The following is a 17275-nucleotide window of genomic DNA, read 5'->3' as shown; positions in this document are numbered from 1 at the left end:
AGGAGCCTCCAATTAGTAATAGTAAGATTGGTGTTTGTTAAAAGTTTCTATTTGGAAATCAGGAGCCAGCTGGAGTTTCTTTCTATTCCTATGGAAGTTAAACTTCCACGCAGGACAGACTCAGATGGAGTATAGTTTGTGCGTTCTTCTTTCACTGTATCATGTGAATTTGCATGATAATGGAAGACTCTGCCATGATGTAATAATGCAAGAGAAGGAGTTGTTTTCTGTCTCTTGAAGTTGTAGCAGGGACAATACATTGACAGTGCCCCTCGAGCTTTCACATCTGCCTCCGCAGCATTCATAAAAGACTTTAACAACGGCTGAAGGTACATCCAACTTACATCCCTCATCTACAAGTTAGTCAATAATAATATTTGACAGTTAACTTAAAAAATCTAAGAATAAGCATGACATAAAAAATGATAGAAGCAAATTAACCAGGCACGTGGCAGCTGTGGCGAAGGCACGCGCGGTTCAAGAGTGCAGGTGCAGGCAGCGTTGGAGCAGGGGCCGCGTGCGGCGGTGAGCGAGGGGGCAGCACACGACAGGGAGCGGTGGAGCATGCGGATCGATGGCGGCACAGCGGCAGAGCAGCATGCCACCAGCTGTCAACAAAGATTGATCTACACAGCGAGCTTGCATGGGAGTTATATTGTGGGTGGGTTTTAGGGGCAGGTGAAGGGCTCAATGGTCCTTGAAAATAAACTTCCAAGGATGGTCCATTTTGTGCGCCGCCCATAGAAATGACCCTATTTGTAGGAACGGTTAGCCTCCCGGACCACCCTTGGAAATGTTTGAATTCTGTTGACAGTAGTTAGCACGTTAGTTTGAACCACAAGCGCACGGATCAGTTGTAGCTTTTCTCTTAGAATATTTCATCCAAGGTTTATCAATCCGTGGATCGACAGCGAACTGGCTAGGGTTCTCTATCCAGCTAAACAGGTCTAATCCTATCAAGAAGCACGAATTAGGTAACCCAATCATGAGATAAGCATTATAGATAGGGTAAATGAAATGGACCGAATCCCCATTTTTGAGAATTCAAGCCTTCGCACCTCCGTGATAGTCCCAGGAAGGCTATCACGTGTGAATCCCTGTCTCAAATAGTACAAATTCATACCAACACAGAAAAATAGAGTAGCAAAAGGGTAATAAAATATAAATATAAAGTACAACACTTCGGCACATATCGGTACAAAGTCCATTAGGACTGACTCATGAAAGGTAAAACATCTAGGCAACGAAAACATGTAGCATGGCAAACAACATCTCTAGAGGCGACTTGAGCGAGGGACCATCCATAGTCTTCCCATCCATTGTTGTCGAAGTTGTAGTTGGGCTCCGACCTTGAAAAGCCACCATCTACCCAATAAGCGGGTAGGCCATGTCAACTCCTAAAAGCGGTAAGCAAAGGAAACAAAGAATAATACTATATGCATGGATCAACCTATATATGGCTATAGAGGTATATGTAGTAGCAGCAATCAAGGATGCATCAAAGCAATACCATATCCGAGGTCAACATCTCACATCAAGGAAGTTGTCACAAATCACTAGATCCTTCACCCAAGAATCCAGCACCCCAAACTATAGTTGTCCATTCAGGCCGCCTGGCCTGGTCCGGCACAGGCCCGGCAAGGCTCGTTAATTTTTGTGCCGGGCCTAACCCATCGTGCCATGCCGTGCTGGCCCATGGGCTGCACTAATGGCCCAAGCATGTGCCTGCAATGCCTTTTCTGTGCCAGGCCGGCCCATAAAGTACGGCCAGCTTCGGGCCACCGTGAGGCATGACGGGCCCCTACGCCGCCGCCGCCACTCCCAGCGCCTCACGCCGCTACCGCTTCCAGCCTCCCGTGCTACCGCTATTGGCCCCTCGCACCGCCGCCACTCCCAGCCTCCCGTGCCGCTGCTACTGGCCCCCCGCGCCGTCATTGCTCCCAACGTCCTGCACCACCACCGCTACCGACCGGAGGGGAGGCGGAGGACCAGAGGTTGGAGGGGAGGCGAAGGTTGGAGAGGAAGGGGAGGATGGAGGGGAGCTGGGGAAGATGTGAGAGATAGAGGGAGGTGGCAGTGGGCAGCAGATAGGGAGAGGAAGGGGTGATGGGTGAGAGTTAGTAGGCCAGAGGTTGGCATTTATGTTGTTGTTGGGTCTATAGGGAGGAGGTTAATAGGCCATTTCAGGCTGGCATGCTAAAATTGTGCTGGGTTGGGCCGCCCATCGTGCCGAGGTGGCGGCCCACGCCCGGCACGAGCTACCAGGCTGGGCCAGCACGAGCCCGAAGAACTTCATGCCGGGTCGGGCTAGGTTCGGCAAAAAAAAGGGCTCCGTGCCGGGCTAATGGGCCGCAGGCTGCATGGACATATATACCCCAAACACACTAGGCGATGTGAGAGCTCCCTCCCCTCACATCTCAACGGTAAACGTTATCCTATCTCAAAAAGGGAAGGTAGAAGTATAATATAAGTCTAGTCAGAAGTAGCGGTAGTCAATAGTACTGTCCATAACCAGTGAACACGGAATATAGCTATAGGCTTATACACTCTACAGAGGTTGTACAACTGTACCCGCACAGATGGAGCCTGAGTGGTAGCGATCCGTCCAAACCCCACCTAACGGCCGGAGCACTAGTAAGTGGATAGTACTCTCCTGTTTCTTTGAGTCTGGAACCGTCATCAACTGCAGGGCACGCCATCACCAGTTGAGGACCTCGAAGCTGTGAAACCAACCCGCACTGGGGTGCAGTCTAGTTAGAGTAGGTCAACGCCTCAAACTCTTTACACTGATCCTCCAATCCACCTACAGGCTGAGCACTATCCACCACTAGTCTCGGATCGAATCCTGCCTGTTGGATTTATAAGCCCAACAGTCCACAAGGGGGTTACCCAAATGGTTGATTTGTAAGTGAGGGTGATTGTGAAACCAACAACTCGAAGGTGATTGCGAGAACACGAAGGAACACGAGGGTTTTAGACAGGTTGGGGCCTCTAGAGAGTGATACCCTACGTCCTGTATTTTGATGGATTGTATTGCTCAATGGTCCAATGTCCTTGGAGGGAGTCCTTGGCTGCCTTATATAGGCTGACGACCAAGGATTACAAGTCGGTTTGAATCTAATCTACTCGTTAATTACATGGAAAGCAATCTGTGTCGGACTAGAAAACGTGTCCCATGATGTCTAGGTAGATTTGGACAGTCTTGTTTCCTTGACATGTACTCCAAGTAACTTCATGTTCGTGGCTCGCACGCCCTGGTCAGATGAGCCCACTTGTCAGGCCCGACCAGTATCCTGGTCAGTGGGGACCCACGGGGTACCCATATCCCTCACTGCCCATAACAAGGCGAACGGTATGTACAAAAATAGATACTGTGATTGGTGTGGTAAACAGACTCGGTCCTTAGGGGCCGAGAAGGAGCACTCAACTCTACAAGTATGTGCCGAAGCACCTGCAACATACAAGTACGCCACCTGCTCCTTAATGTCAAACAAGGTACCCACCACAGGTACAGGCGGTGGAGAGAGTCCAGAATGCTCTCCCCTGGCAAGGCACTCCTTAGTTACAACCGCGGTTCACTCCCGCCAAAACACGTCAAGGAATCACACTCAACCAAAACACACACGAGACTGTACAAGGAAACCATCATAAAAACAATGGCATATGCCATGCATAATTCAAAAGCATGTATATGGATATAAGTAAGGTAACAAGGAAAACAGGATAAACAATTATCAAGGCATGGCCAGAAACATAGACTATGCAACCAATCATCATCCAAGCATCATAAATAAAGCGCTAGCAACTAAGCATGCATAGGATCTATATGATTGGAAGTGACATGACACATTGTCCATAGTCATTGGGATCCTCCTCGGTGTAGTCGGGGCCTTGAGAGTCTTCTGGGTCGTAGCTCGGGTTTGAATAGAACAAGATACAGTGCAATATAAATTAATCGGCATTACATCTAGGTAAAAACTCCAAGAAAGCCAAATTTAGAGGATCCAAATAACATCAAAGTAGCTACAAGGCACACGGGTTCGATTGTACAAATTTAATGCAATTGGTTTCATATTTTTTCTGAGTTCAAATGATTTAGTTATGAATTCTTAAAGATTAAAGGATTTATTTAATTATTTAATTAATTTCATAAATTCATTAATTAGGGTGATACATGTCAGCTTCTGTCGCGCCACATGGCAGCATAGGAGGGTGCCACCTGTCGATTGACGTCAGCGTTTACCCGGTCAACAGTCAATATTGACCCGGTCAACGTTGACCAAGTCAACTAGGCCCCACCGGTTAGCTAGTGGGCCCCACTAGGAAGTGGGTCCCATTAGTCAGTTAGTGGGCCCATGAGTGAGCCCAGCCCTTTGGCGCATCAGCGCCACGTGGCTCTACGTGGCAGCCACGTGGCCATCCTAGTCTATGTGGAACTGCCACGTGGCGCCCATGTGGTGCACACGTGTCAGGCGCATGGTGGTGCAGCGCGGCAAGGCGTTGCATGACACGGTGTGGCGTGGCACGGCACGGCGCAGCATCGTGGGGCTGGCGCACGGTGACTGCGCCCACAATGGCACGACGCATCGTGATGTCGTGGCGTGGCTCGGCTTTGCCGAAGGCGCATGGCGAGGCGGTGCGCGGCGAGCGGTGTTGCGATGCGCCGTGGTGCAACATGGCGTGCCATGGCACGCTGTGGTGAGACGGCTGCGGTGCGGCTGTGAGCATGGGGAGGCATCGCGCCGGCGTGTGCAGCCTCGCGGGGTTAACCCGGGGACCGAGCCAGCGGTGTGGCCGAGCATGGAAACATCCCGACGTCTACGGCGCGTGCGGTCCAGCGACATGATAGGGCCATGGAGAGGCCAAGCACGCGGCGGTGGCAGCCGGTCGTGTTCATGTTCGAGTGAACCAGCGGTGAAGGCCAGTACAGAGGTGCCAAAACATGGAGGAAGGGGGAGAGAAGGCGGCTCACAACAAGGTGGCGGTGGTGGCAACAACTCCGGTGATGCGGCGCGGTGACGGCCTCCCCCTCCGGGCACAGCGCGACGACGACAACATCGACGTCCTCCACTCCTCCTCTTCCTTCCTCTCCTCCCCCTCTTCTTCCTTCCTCTCCCCCTCTTCATCTCTCGGGCTAGCGTGGTAGTAGCTAAGGCGGAGCCACTGGGATGCGAGGAGAGGCCGGGGTTGGCCTCCCTTTTATAGCCACAGGGTGTGGCTAGGGTTGGGGCTTCCGGGGGTGCGGCGCTGGAGAGCGGGCAGCTAGGATGCGACAGGTGGTGCGGTGGGGCGGAGGTCGCCAGTGTGAAAGTGAAGGCGCAGGGGAAGGGTCACGGGTCTGCGCGAGTGGGGTAGTGCGCGCAAGCACGAACGTGGCCGGCGAGCCCATCACATCGCGCGCAGCACTTGAAGCGTACGGCTGGAGGAAGAAGACGGGGGCATAGGAGCGGCTGACGTGTGGGTCCCACCTGGTGGTGAGGGAAGGAGAGGTGAGGGGGTGTAGTGGCCTGGCGATCTAGCTAGCAGGCTCGACCGGAGCGGCCTGCTGGGCTGCACACGGGTGAGGGAAGGTTAGAGTGGGCCAAGCCGGTTGGCTTCGGGCCAGCCTAGGTAGGTTAGTTAGGTTAGGTTAGGTTTTGTTTTTATTTATATTTAGTTTAAATTTTGTATTGGATTCAAAATTCAAACACACTCATATTTGAAAACCAAATAAAATCCAAAAAGAGCCAAAACAAACTAGCACACAAGTTTGAAATTGATTTGAGATTTATTTATTAGGGAATGTCTAGATAAGAGGAGAATTTGACTTCCATTTTTAAATGAGCACACAATTCAAACAAAAAGTTTTTTTTTTTTTGAAAAATCTCAATTGAATATTTCTAATTTTTAGGAATATTATAGTAAATAGATCGCATCCATGTATATATGTGGTAACACAACCAAGGGTAGCATGTGCCTATCATCTTCTTGTTGTAGCTCTAGCCAAAGTGGTAACCAATGTATCTCGTACCTTGATGAAGAGTCATCTTTCAGAAAGGTGGCTTGCAAGCAACCTACTTTCTTATGGACGTCACTACGAGGTGCATGCTGACACCTTTGGTTTCCCAAATCTTTACGTCAAACAACCATCAAGCGCTCTTATTTGAAGCTCTCCTTCTTGATAGCTGATGCAACGACTCCAACAATACTCGCCATTGATCCTACTCAACATTTCCCAATCGTTCTGTCTTTTCTTCCCGCATGCTGTCACCACACAAGAGTAATCACACCGACTTCCTACGCACTATTAAGATGTATCCGCAAGACATAGACTAATCACTATGATTACATCTATTCCTACTAAGAACATATGCCAGCTGAACATATGAAAATAAGCATGCGTCATAGTAGATCAAAGTAAAGATAAGATTAGATCGATATCACCTCATGTATACATAAGCCTTGATGATCACAAGGCTCAGCTCCGGAACTCCACCATGGCTTCACCGTGTAGGGACAAGCATGACGGCTAGGGTCTAGCCTAAGCCATCTCCTAGACAACCTCGAAGACTTGCATGGCCCTCAGCTTCGTATGGTGTGTCACCCTTGGTTTCACTGACTTCTGATGGATGGATCCCCGGGTTCGGTGAATTTTCGGGGTATTTATAGTCTGGAGAGCCCGTGGGTCAAATTGAAAGGCGAATGGGTGAAGGAAAGGGGTAGGCCGATCAGCCTAGAGGGGTCCAGGCCGATCGGCCTAGCCCTTCCTTTTGCCCCCTTGTGTCCAGTTTTGTCACCAAGTCTTCTTCAATGTTGTGGAACCTTATTTTTGTATGCATGGGGGCCTGACACGTCGGTACCTTCGGGATGAGATTGATCTTCAATAACTTTCCAAATCTCCACTTGATCTTCTTTGATTCCTCCTTGATCCCGAAGTGATCCTTGTCATATCTTCACAAACTTAGCCCTTAAGTCATCTTGGAGGATTGCTTGCCACAAATGAGTGTCGGTGGAGGCCAGAAGACACCAGGCAGATCGGCCTGAGCCCTTTTTGTGCCTCGTGGTCTTCATTTTTCTCTTGTCCACTGCTCATTCATGGCTTTATCCAAAAATGTATATTTAGCCCAATTTCCTACGAGAACAGAATATCCTCCGAAATATCGCATATGCGAAAACGGGGTTCCATGAAAACACTAGTTAAATGGCACTAAAAGTGTATCAACAACGACCGTCAACAATCCTCCCATGCTTAGCTCTTGCTTGTCCTCGAGCAAGTCAGGCGACCACAAAGTTCTCCAAAGGATCGAGCAAAGATCTTGAACCAAACCTGAGCAAGCGAGTCAAGTACCTAGCCCTTCAAAGAAAAGATCAGAGGAGCAGCAAAGATAATCGAATTATGGGTGTTCAAAGATTTATCTAAGCAAAAATCAACCCACAGCTTTTAACCTTTTATCAGAACTAAGTAACTTCATGAATCAATCACATTTACTTTCTAGCTTGCCTTGGAGGGTTTTTCTTTCATTATAAGACAATCTCCCTGCAATAAGAATTGAAACAAAATTCTCTTCCAGGTGCTTACATGTCGCTCAATTTAAAAGTGGATATCCTAGTTATTTTGCAAGCTCTCATCTCTTAAAAAGTCACTCATTATGCGGTGGAGCTTGGATATGGCTAGCAAGAATCAACACTTATATGATCAAATTAAGAAAACTCTCTAACAGTTGCTTACCTTCCAAGCCAATGATCATAGGAATATGCATATAATATGAGATTTTCAAGGCTGAGAAGATATAGTATAGTCGACATGTGAAAAGGCAAACAAAATAATGACTCTGAGGCACAAGTGATGTCCCCGTCGTTGGATTGCACATGGTTGCAATGAAAATCCGTTCCATGAACAAGGTAATCCTTCTTTGCACTTTCTTTGATCTTCATGAAAGTAGAGACTCCTCCTGTTTTCAATCTTATTCTTTTCTTTTTCTATACGTTTTATTTTCTTCCTTTTTTCACCTTTCTTTCTTTCTTTCCTTCCTATATTTTTCATCTTTTCTCTGAACCTCCTTTGAATAGCACACCACAAAAATTAACTTTAGAATGTTCTAGAGAGCTTCCCAAAATTTTTCATGTGCGAACCGAGGCAGGAGATCCCCAGGCTGATCGGCCTGGCCTCTTCATCCTTCCTTTCTTGCTCAATTTTCTGGTGTGGCTTCCATCCATTATTCTTTCCATAAAATTTTATATTCTAAGGCCAGAAATGGAACAGATCTTCAAATATTGGGTTGTGTTCAAGGATTAGGTAATAAAATTGAGAAGTATTTGGTTCAGGTTTAAGGAATTCACTAGAGAATATGATTGTTCCAATGAGCAACACTCATTATTGAATATTGATGAGACTAGCAATAAAAGATAGTAGAAGGATATGATCAATGCTTGATATTAAAATAATTCAAGAGAGAATGATCCTAACTCAATTCAAAGCATCAACTCTGCTTATGGTGGTACAAAATTTATTTATTAGGCACTGGATAGGATAGGTAAAAACTCTCAACCTGGTAGAGAACTTGTTCAAACTTGTTTTTGCAGAGGTTTTGGGTAAGCAATAAAAATTTCACATCACCTCCAAATTAAGCCTTACTCATGAAGCATAATTAAAACCAAAGCACTAGATGATCATAAAGCATGGGTATTGCAAAGACAAAACAATTACTAAACTCCACAACTAAGATTTAGAATTCAAGACAATGCTCATGATCAAAAGTTGCAAGGGCAAAGTAAAAGACAAGAAAGCAAATGTAGACACTAAAAGCACTCACTTGATCCTCGGATTTTATTCATGCTTAAGCCTTACTAGCCCTCGAGTAAGTCTAGGATACTTGCTTAATTAGGAAATCAGTATTGCCCTTCGATGTCATCCCTGCACTTAGTTATACATAACAAGACACATTGCTCTCTCAAGTATTTAGCGTTTAAAGTTCAAGTTGTGGCTGGCTGCTTTTCATTATGAAAGATACACTAGCAATAAAAAAACCTGCAACAATAAATAGATATAGTGCTCTTGAACTTAAGTGAACTTCATACCTTTACCTTGTTCCATCATGAAGAGTTTTTCAAAAAGATGCAAATACAGCATAAGTGAGATTCTCTTGCAAAATCTCATAGAAACACTCATCTCATCAAGTCACTTAAGCCTATACGAGATTATTTTCAACATATTCTACTCATATATGAAAGTGGAAGGCTTATGTGGAGCTTGGTAGGTAAAAATAATCCTTGCAAAACATTATATCTGAAATATGTTCAAACTAAGAGATCTATTAGAATTACTAGGACTTGTCAAAATCGCCATGGAAAATAAATGTTGGAGAGGGAGAGGGATGAAACACACACATTTAGACAGTGGTCTTGTACAAGGGCAAAGGGTGATCACGAGACACAAATGAAGTTCTCGTAATTGGATTGCACATGATTTGAAAAATGAGAATGGATCAATCCTTAATCTTGAGAGCACTAGAAACTTTAATGAGGCTCAAGAAAACTAAGGAGCATTTTATTCTTTTTATCTTTTTATCTTTTTCATTCTTTTTCTCTTCTTTCTTTATTTTTCTCTTTTATTTCTCCTCCCTCCATGCTTAGACGATGCTCGTCCTCGAGCATGTAAGAGAAAGAAAGATAAACCGACGAGGTAAGTACTAAAATCTTCAACCTTGCCAAAATATTTTTCCATACTCAATAATAGATTGTGGTCAAGGAGGTGTCACACCCGGTTTCTGGACAAAACTGAATGCATAACATATGTGTGCCAGGATCCGTTCTCGCACATATATTGACTTCATAAGTGAATACAATCAAAGATACTGTTCAAAAATGTAAATAAAAATAGTAGGTAACTTATTACACTCCGAAAGCTAGACACGAAGGTCTTTAATCATTTACCGATAACTTAACATGCACACATATAGCGAAGCTTCTCCATAGGCTTGACTTGTGAATGCTTGTTATGGTTCTCGAAGTTATCGAAGTTATCGAAGAACTCCTCTGTCGCGAAACCGCCCTAATTAACTTAGCTAAAGCACAGTTAAGTCACCTGACACGCGATCATGTGCTTTAATCAAGTTAACTCGGCGGTTCGTCGGATTTCATCCGATAAATCACTACACATGACCGAGAAAGCAGAGATCAAACGAAGGTGAGTGGTTCCAGAGAATACAATAGATCATCCAAATTAAACAAGTACATTAATTTATTACAACCTCAGGTTCGAAATCCAAACAAGGTTTGCAGAGTTCTTAAGCAGCGGAAATAAACCAACGGAAGCTAGCGCCGAAGTTGGACATCACGACGAGGCCGATCATGACATCAATGAGTCCACCCCTCGCCATCCGAGGAGGGATCCCACTCGACCGACCACCCAGGAGGAAGCTGGGGAGGCCAATTGCCACAAGCAGCAAAAATAGCGGTTTCAACATAATCTGAAAGATGTGCCACAAGCAAGGCTGAGCAACTATGCTCAACAAGACTTAACTGACGGGTGGTTCTAATCCACCAACTTCCAGACATGCAAGGCTTTTTGGCTGAGGGATTTGTTTTGCCAAAAGCAAATACAATAGATGCTTACTTTCAACATTTTAGCCACAAGTTCTACGTTCAGTTACCAATCTAAGTTAGCAGCTATACTAAAAAAGCAATGGTTTCCAAACAATTAAACAAATAACAATATTTAGATCACCATCGTCTTCCATTCTTACTCAGTGTAGCATAGCGATCAAGCAGTCCCAAACTGTGAGAGGCAGACGAATCGATTCGAATTTCTTAACCATGCATGGTAAACCTAATCTCACGACATCCGCGCACCATGAAGGGTCGCTTCATTTGTCAGCCATCCCCATCAATTCCCAGGCGCGTGTCAGGTCCAAACCGCCTTTGGCATGCAATGCTCCACAGTCCCGGTCTCTACCGTACTGTGACCGCACTTGCACCCACATGATGCACCATGGGAACTACGTTCCAAGGACAGCAGGGGTATAAGCCACTTGCCGGTTCAATCAGGTACTAGGCTTCCCCATCCCATACTAGGTATGAGATTAGTACTTTCAAACACTTGATCATGAACACCATCACTTTCCGGCCTTAATTCAGTTTCATGTAGACAGGCGGGGCAATCCATCGACCACCAAAATAGTTCACAGAGCCCTGCCCCGTCTATGGTCCTTATGGTTGTAGCAAAAAGAAGCATGTAGCAAAAAGAAGCAAGCAACTCCTATAGCTCGCGAGTGATAGGAAATCACTCGACTTTTACCGAGGCCTATTTAAGCAAAGCAGCTACTTGGCCTATCATACTAGTGTTTAGATCAAAGGGAAACTGAGTCATGCATCTACGGTTTCAATCAACTCCTAGAACGTAAATGCACACATATAACAATAGAAGGTATGCACAAGTTTAGAAAAACTGGGTTATGCTCCGGGGCTTGCCTTCAAGCGGGGCGGTAGCGAACTGGTCCTCAGCGTGCACGGGCTCGACTCCTGCAGGCAGCGGCTCTGCTACGGCTTCGTCTTCCGGTGCCGGGTGAAGCTCGTACGTGCCGTTGGCGAGGTTCAGCTTTACACGAAATGCAATGCAAGGGTAAGACACTTAGACGGTGATTTAACAACATTTGCAAGGATTTAAACCCAAAACTATAGCAAAACTACAGAAAAAGGTGTCGAGCCCATTTTATTGGATTGTACTTAGAACAAGGATTCCAACCAAAGTGATTTCATATTTTTTTGATTTTTCCTCGATTTAAGATGAAATTTCCAAGCTTCTGTTGATTCCAAACGAGTTAAAAGAGTCGGATCGGGGGAAAACTTACGATCTGACCCTTAGACTTAAGGAATAACTGCACTGGGATCCTCAGGTTTAAAAAAGAGGAGTCCTCAAAATTTTACACAGATACCCTCGGTCAAAAGAAAAAGACACAACCGAGCCCTCGGGCGAGGCGGAGAGCACTCGGGCGAGTCGGGCGAGGCGGAGAGCACTCGGGCGAGTCGGGCGAGGTGGAAGGGGGTCGGCAGCTCACCGTCGGTCCTACTAACAGGGTCTCGGGGTCGGGAAGAAACAAGCTGAGGCGGAACGAGGAACGACGGCGTTTCGGCGATGGTGGTGCTTCTTGTGGACAACGGGCAAGCTCTAGAGCTGCGCGAAAGAAAGGTGAAGTGGCTGGCGGGGTCGGGAAGGCATGATGTTGGACGGAAGGGAGAGCTCAGGCAGTGGCGCATGAGCGCGAAGCAGAGGAGTGTGCGGCAGCGAGTGTGGTGGAGAAGAACAGAGCAGGTATTGAGGCAAAGGCGGTGATGGCGAAGGGGACTCCAGTAAGAGGCTTTGGTACCTTTTTATAGATGTGCAGAAGCGCTCGGAGGAAGGAAATGAGCTCGAGCGGCGAGAGGATAAGATTGATGGAGAAAAAGGGTGCTCTGCCGCGGCGGCGATTGGTCGGCGCCTCCATTGGCGAGCTCGGACGCAATCTTGCCCTGGTTGGGCAGCAAGGATTTGGAGCTGGGGCGAAGCGGATTTGCTGGGCACGGGGATCTGCTAGGTCTGTGCGCGGGTGTGGTTGCGGCCATCCATGGCGGCGGTGCCATTGGCGGATAAAAGGGAGGGGAGGCCACTGCAGGCAAGGGCGCTGCAGGTGAGGTGACAGGACGAGCGATGTGACACGAGCATGCGCGGGACTAGCGGCTCTATTGGGGCACGCTACTGGTGAGGCGGGGGAAGGAGCAGTCACTGCCTGCGTGGCGGTTGGCGGAGACGGTAGCGTCGCGGGGCGCACGCGCGGGCAGCGCGACTGAGGTGTGACGGGAGGGCCAAAAGGCGTTGGGGTGTGCGGCCGAGGATCCGGGTGAGATGGATGCGCACGTGAGGTGAGGCGGTACCGGCACGACAGTGGCCGGTCTTCGGTCGCAGAGTGGCCGGGGTGACGGTGGAGCTGCGGGCAGTGCGCCTGGCGTGGCCGGCAAGGCCTTGGGTGAGACAAGACGGGGCGGAGGGGTTTGCAGTGTGCTTCTGCGGACGACTAGGAAAGAGGCGCGCTGATATATCTTGTCGTGGCCGTGCACTCGGCGAGGTGGCGCTCACCAGCAAGGTCATGCCACGCGGCGGCGGTTCTCTATGGCGCGGCGCACGTGCGCTCTGGCGCTGTCTAGCCGACGGATCCGTGAGTTCCTTTGCCGGGCCCATCTTCCAGCCTCTTGATCTCCCAATTTTCAAACTGCACCATGTTGGCTCCCTTTACAAGGGTTGTAGTATACAGACCAAGGTCCAACTTTTGTAATTTGACCGAGTTCAAAAACATGGTGGATTTGGAGATTCAAAGCTCCAAAGTTTGGAAGAACACTGGTTTCAGGACTTAGGGAAAAAATGGCGGTTTTGCTGGTTTTCAGGGGTCGAGGCTGATTTGAGCTGCAGATTTGGGAAGCTTCGGAGGTGAATTGGACCAAGGTCCAATTAACAAAGTTGTTGTAGGAACTTCATTCTCCAACTTCTATAAAGGGGTTTCTTGATGTTCTATTCAACTTTCCAAGGATAAACCCGCCTCAAGGCGCTAGGTCGGGCTGATTTTCCAGACTTAGCCGAAATGGCTAAAGGAGGCTGAGTTGACCAAACTAGGGGACTGGGACCTGAAACTTGCCAAAGCTCTTCCTTAAGCACAAAGGGCTTATTCTTACGATCAAAACATCGTTTAAGCACCCAGGCTGTTACATCCTCGAAGTTATTGAAGAACTCCGCATCATCACAAGCTTTTGAGCAGCGTTTGGGCAAGGGTGAGTACACTTATGGTTGGTACTCAGCAAGTAGGGGAAACATGCAAGGCTCACAAGGAGAGGCTCAAAGGCTTTAAGCAGTTAGCATTTTAGTTGGTCAAATTTTCTTAATAGCACCTATTTACTAGATGTAAGTTTATACCAACCCACCTAAGCATAAAGCATTAACATTAACCCAAAGATAAAAGAACCACGATTTCTTCTCATCTTTAAGGTCAGTTATCATGTGAGGGTCCAGGCCGCTCTTAACCATGAGCATGGCTGATATCTCAGTTTTACACTCTGCAAAGGTTGCACATCTTTACCCACAAGTCGCGTAAAAGTTCAAAAGAACTTTAAACCCAACCATGTTGTGCGGGCCAGGCACAATTCCACACATCCGAGGTGTGATTGCATAGGAACACTACAAGACCTTTACAAAGATTCCCTAGTAAGAAGTAGTGCGCTAAGGTTTCCGGATCGGTAGCAGGATATAATAGCCCCCTAGTGGGTACAATGTCTTAGCAAAGCCCACTCCCCAAGAGAGCGGGTGCTATATCCCATATACCGCCGCCCCTCTTGCCCCTTCAGTAAGACCGCTTCAAATTAGAGTTTCTAATTAATTAGCCAAGACTAGAGCCATGATAGTCCTTGTGGTTATACTGTTTTCATGGATGGTTCTCCATGTTCTAGTTAAATCAAGTGATCTTATATTAACACAGGTATAGCATAAATAAAGGTCATGATTAATATTCTCAAAATTATTATTACCATCCCCCAAATTAAAGCAACTAAGCAATTCTACCCAACATGATTAAACAGGTGTTCAAGGATCAGGATTAAAAACTAGGTAAGTCCTTAATAGGCATTCCCGTCAAATTATGCACACACAGGAAATTAATAAAGTGATTAATCATGATATTTTTGGGATGAAAAAGAATATGCATGGGGAGATAACCACTTGCCTTCCTCGGCAAACTACTGGTACTCGTGTTCAAATGGCTGCTGCTCCTGACCTTGACCTTCCTCGGACGGCACTTCGTCTACACGATTACACAAGCAAAACAACCAATAAATAAAACAGTACACCAAACATGACAAAAGAATGAAAACAAACTCCTAAAACTAACGTTCATGTAGAGACGGTCGCGTGAGCATGAGAATCGCTGAAATCGGAGTTAAAATGATGAAGATATGGAGTAAACAAGTTTCAGGGGCTAAAACAGAATTAACTATATATTTTAGGGGCTAGCAAGGAATTTTCACAAGACTCAGAGAACAGTGCTTGCGAAAACAGAGAAACACAGGGTTAGACTTGCAAGATTACATGGCTCGGGTTGAAATGAAAGTATATAAGAATTACAAGGGCTTCTCTGCAAGATGGGCAAGACATAAGGAAACAAAATAGGATTACAAGATAGTTCAGGGGCTAGAACACAAAATCACCATCTTCTTCCTCCTTTTACCAGAGGCACGGCGCAGCCATGGCTGGCGCCTAGCCGGCACTTCGGTGTGGCGGGGGAAGCCTAGGCGCCTAGAGTGGATGGGGGAGGAAAAGAGGAGGGAGCGGGAGGTCTCACCGACGTCGATTGCGGACGGGGAGGCTCCGGCGATGAAGAACAGAGACACACGAGGCAGGAACCAAGTGAGATCCTAGTGGCGGCGGCAATGCTCGGGGCGTGGGAATGGCTGGTGAGTGGCGGAATGGAAAGAGGAGCTCTGGTGGAGAGGTTTGGGGGGCTTTATAGGGTGCGAGGAGGAGCGGAAGGGGTGCCCAGGGGAGGCCAATGGTCGGCCAGCCATTGAAGCCAGTAACGGGCGCCGTTACTAATTCCTTGAAGAGGAGGGGCACTGGCGGCGCGTGCATGTGGGGAGGCTATGCGGCGCGAGCAGCTGGAGTGGCGCCTGAAGCTGGAGAGGCGCGGGAGGTGGGGAGGCGCTGAAAGCCCGACGGGAGGCTGGCTGGAGGCACGGTGCGCTAGAGGTGGAAGACACACCTGACGGGTGGGCCCCACCTATCAGCGAGTGAGAGAGGAGAGCTGGCCAGCTGAGCAGATTGGGCTGGCGCAGGGGAAAGAAAAGGCTACGAGAGAGGAGGAGCGCTGGTTGGGCTAGCGGGTGAACTGGGCCGGTGGATGGGGAATGTTGCTGGTGGGCTGGCAAGCGGAAAGGGAGACCGGGCCGGGGGTGTAGAGGAGAAAAGAAGATGGGCCGGCGCAGCAGGTTGGACCAAAAGAGAAAGAAAGGGCCTACTGGTTGGATAGGAGAGGAAAAGGAGTTTTATTTTCCAAACTTGCAAACACCACCCAAACAAAACCAAAACGAAAGATAAGACCCTATCAAGCACTTGTTGCCTCTAAAATTAAATTCAAGTGCGCTTTCATTATTAAAGACTGTAATTTAATTAAAGTAATTTATTTAGTCCTTAGAGAAGAAAGACTAAACACACTTGTTGCTTACATTATTTTCATGATGGAATTTTGGGTGTTATAGGAGGTAGTCACAAAAATGATAATTTGAGTTTAGGTTGGATGTCCAGTGAGGTTTGCGAAATTTTCAGTGTAGAAACTCACAATGCATGGACAGAATGGCTCGCAAGAAAAAGGTTTATACAAAGGAATGACCAGCTTTTAAGTCTCATACCACAGAAATCAATCTTAATCCAACTCATCAAAATATAAGTTTGCAATCTAAAGGTTTATCATGAAAGATCATGCATGTATATAGGCTTAGAACTTTGCAAGAGATTCACAAATGTAGAAAGCATAAGAATTAATTTTTAAATAAAAACCAAGAAAGTTATCAGGTCATCTGTAAACTTAAATCAAAGAGCAAGATAGAGTTTGTGGGTCTAGAATTTAGTCATTTAAGCTCCACAAATTAAAAGATCTGGTATTTAATCAATTTAGTTTCATTAGATAGAGTGTAATGAGTAAAGTCATATACAACATTGTGTAGGTAAAACAAAGTGGCAACCTTCATCATTTTTCCACAAGCAAGGTTATACCAAAATTATAATATCGTGGTGAGCACAAGGTGATGTTGATCATAATTTATTGAAAACAAAAACTAGGTTGTACTTCTAGTAGCCATGTTATTATCAAAATATATACAAAGGTTGCATCAAGTCTATGGTTGAAGGTTTATATACATAGGCTTTATAAAGAAATCAAAAAAGAGAGAAGGTATAGGAAAAATTTACTGTCCTTTTGATGCTTGTAGTGAAGAGTAGCGCATCCTCCCCATGCTTAAGCATTGTACTTAGCATGTAAGAAGAAAAAAATGAGCATCTTCTGGCATCGTGATCCTTGTATTTCAAATAGTATTTTTATCTTCGTCCGCCAAGTCCTCCCCCATGCTTAGCATTGTGCTAGGTATGGAAGAAGAAGATGAAGCATTTTGTGATTGTTGAAATCCTTGGTCTCAGCATCCGGAGCTTGTCTTTATGCTTCTTCACTTTTGTCGCATTTATTATCCTTCAATTTTTTCTCTTTTCTTTTCATAAAAGTGCTTCCCTATG

This window comes from Setaria viridis, chromosome 8 (genome assembly GCF_005286985.2).
Source record: "Setaria viridis chromosome 8, Setaria_viridis_v4.0, whole genome shotgun sequence".
NCBI classification, from domain to species: Eukaryota; Viridiplantae; Streptophyta; class Magnoliopsida; order Poales; family Poaceae; genus Setaria; species Setaria viridis.
Note: the sequence above shows the minus strand (reverse complement) of the source record.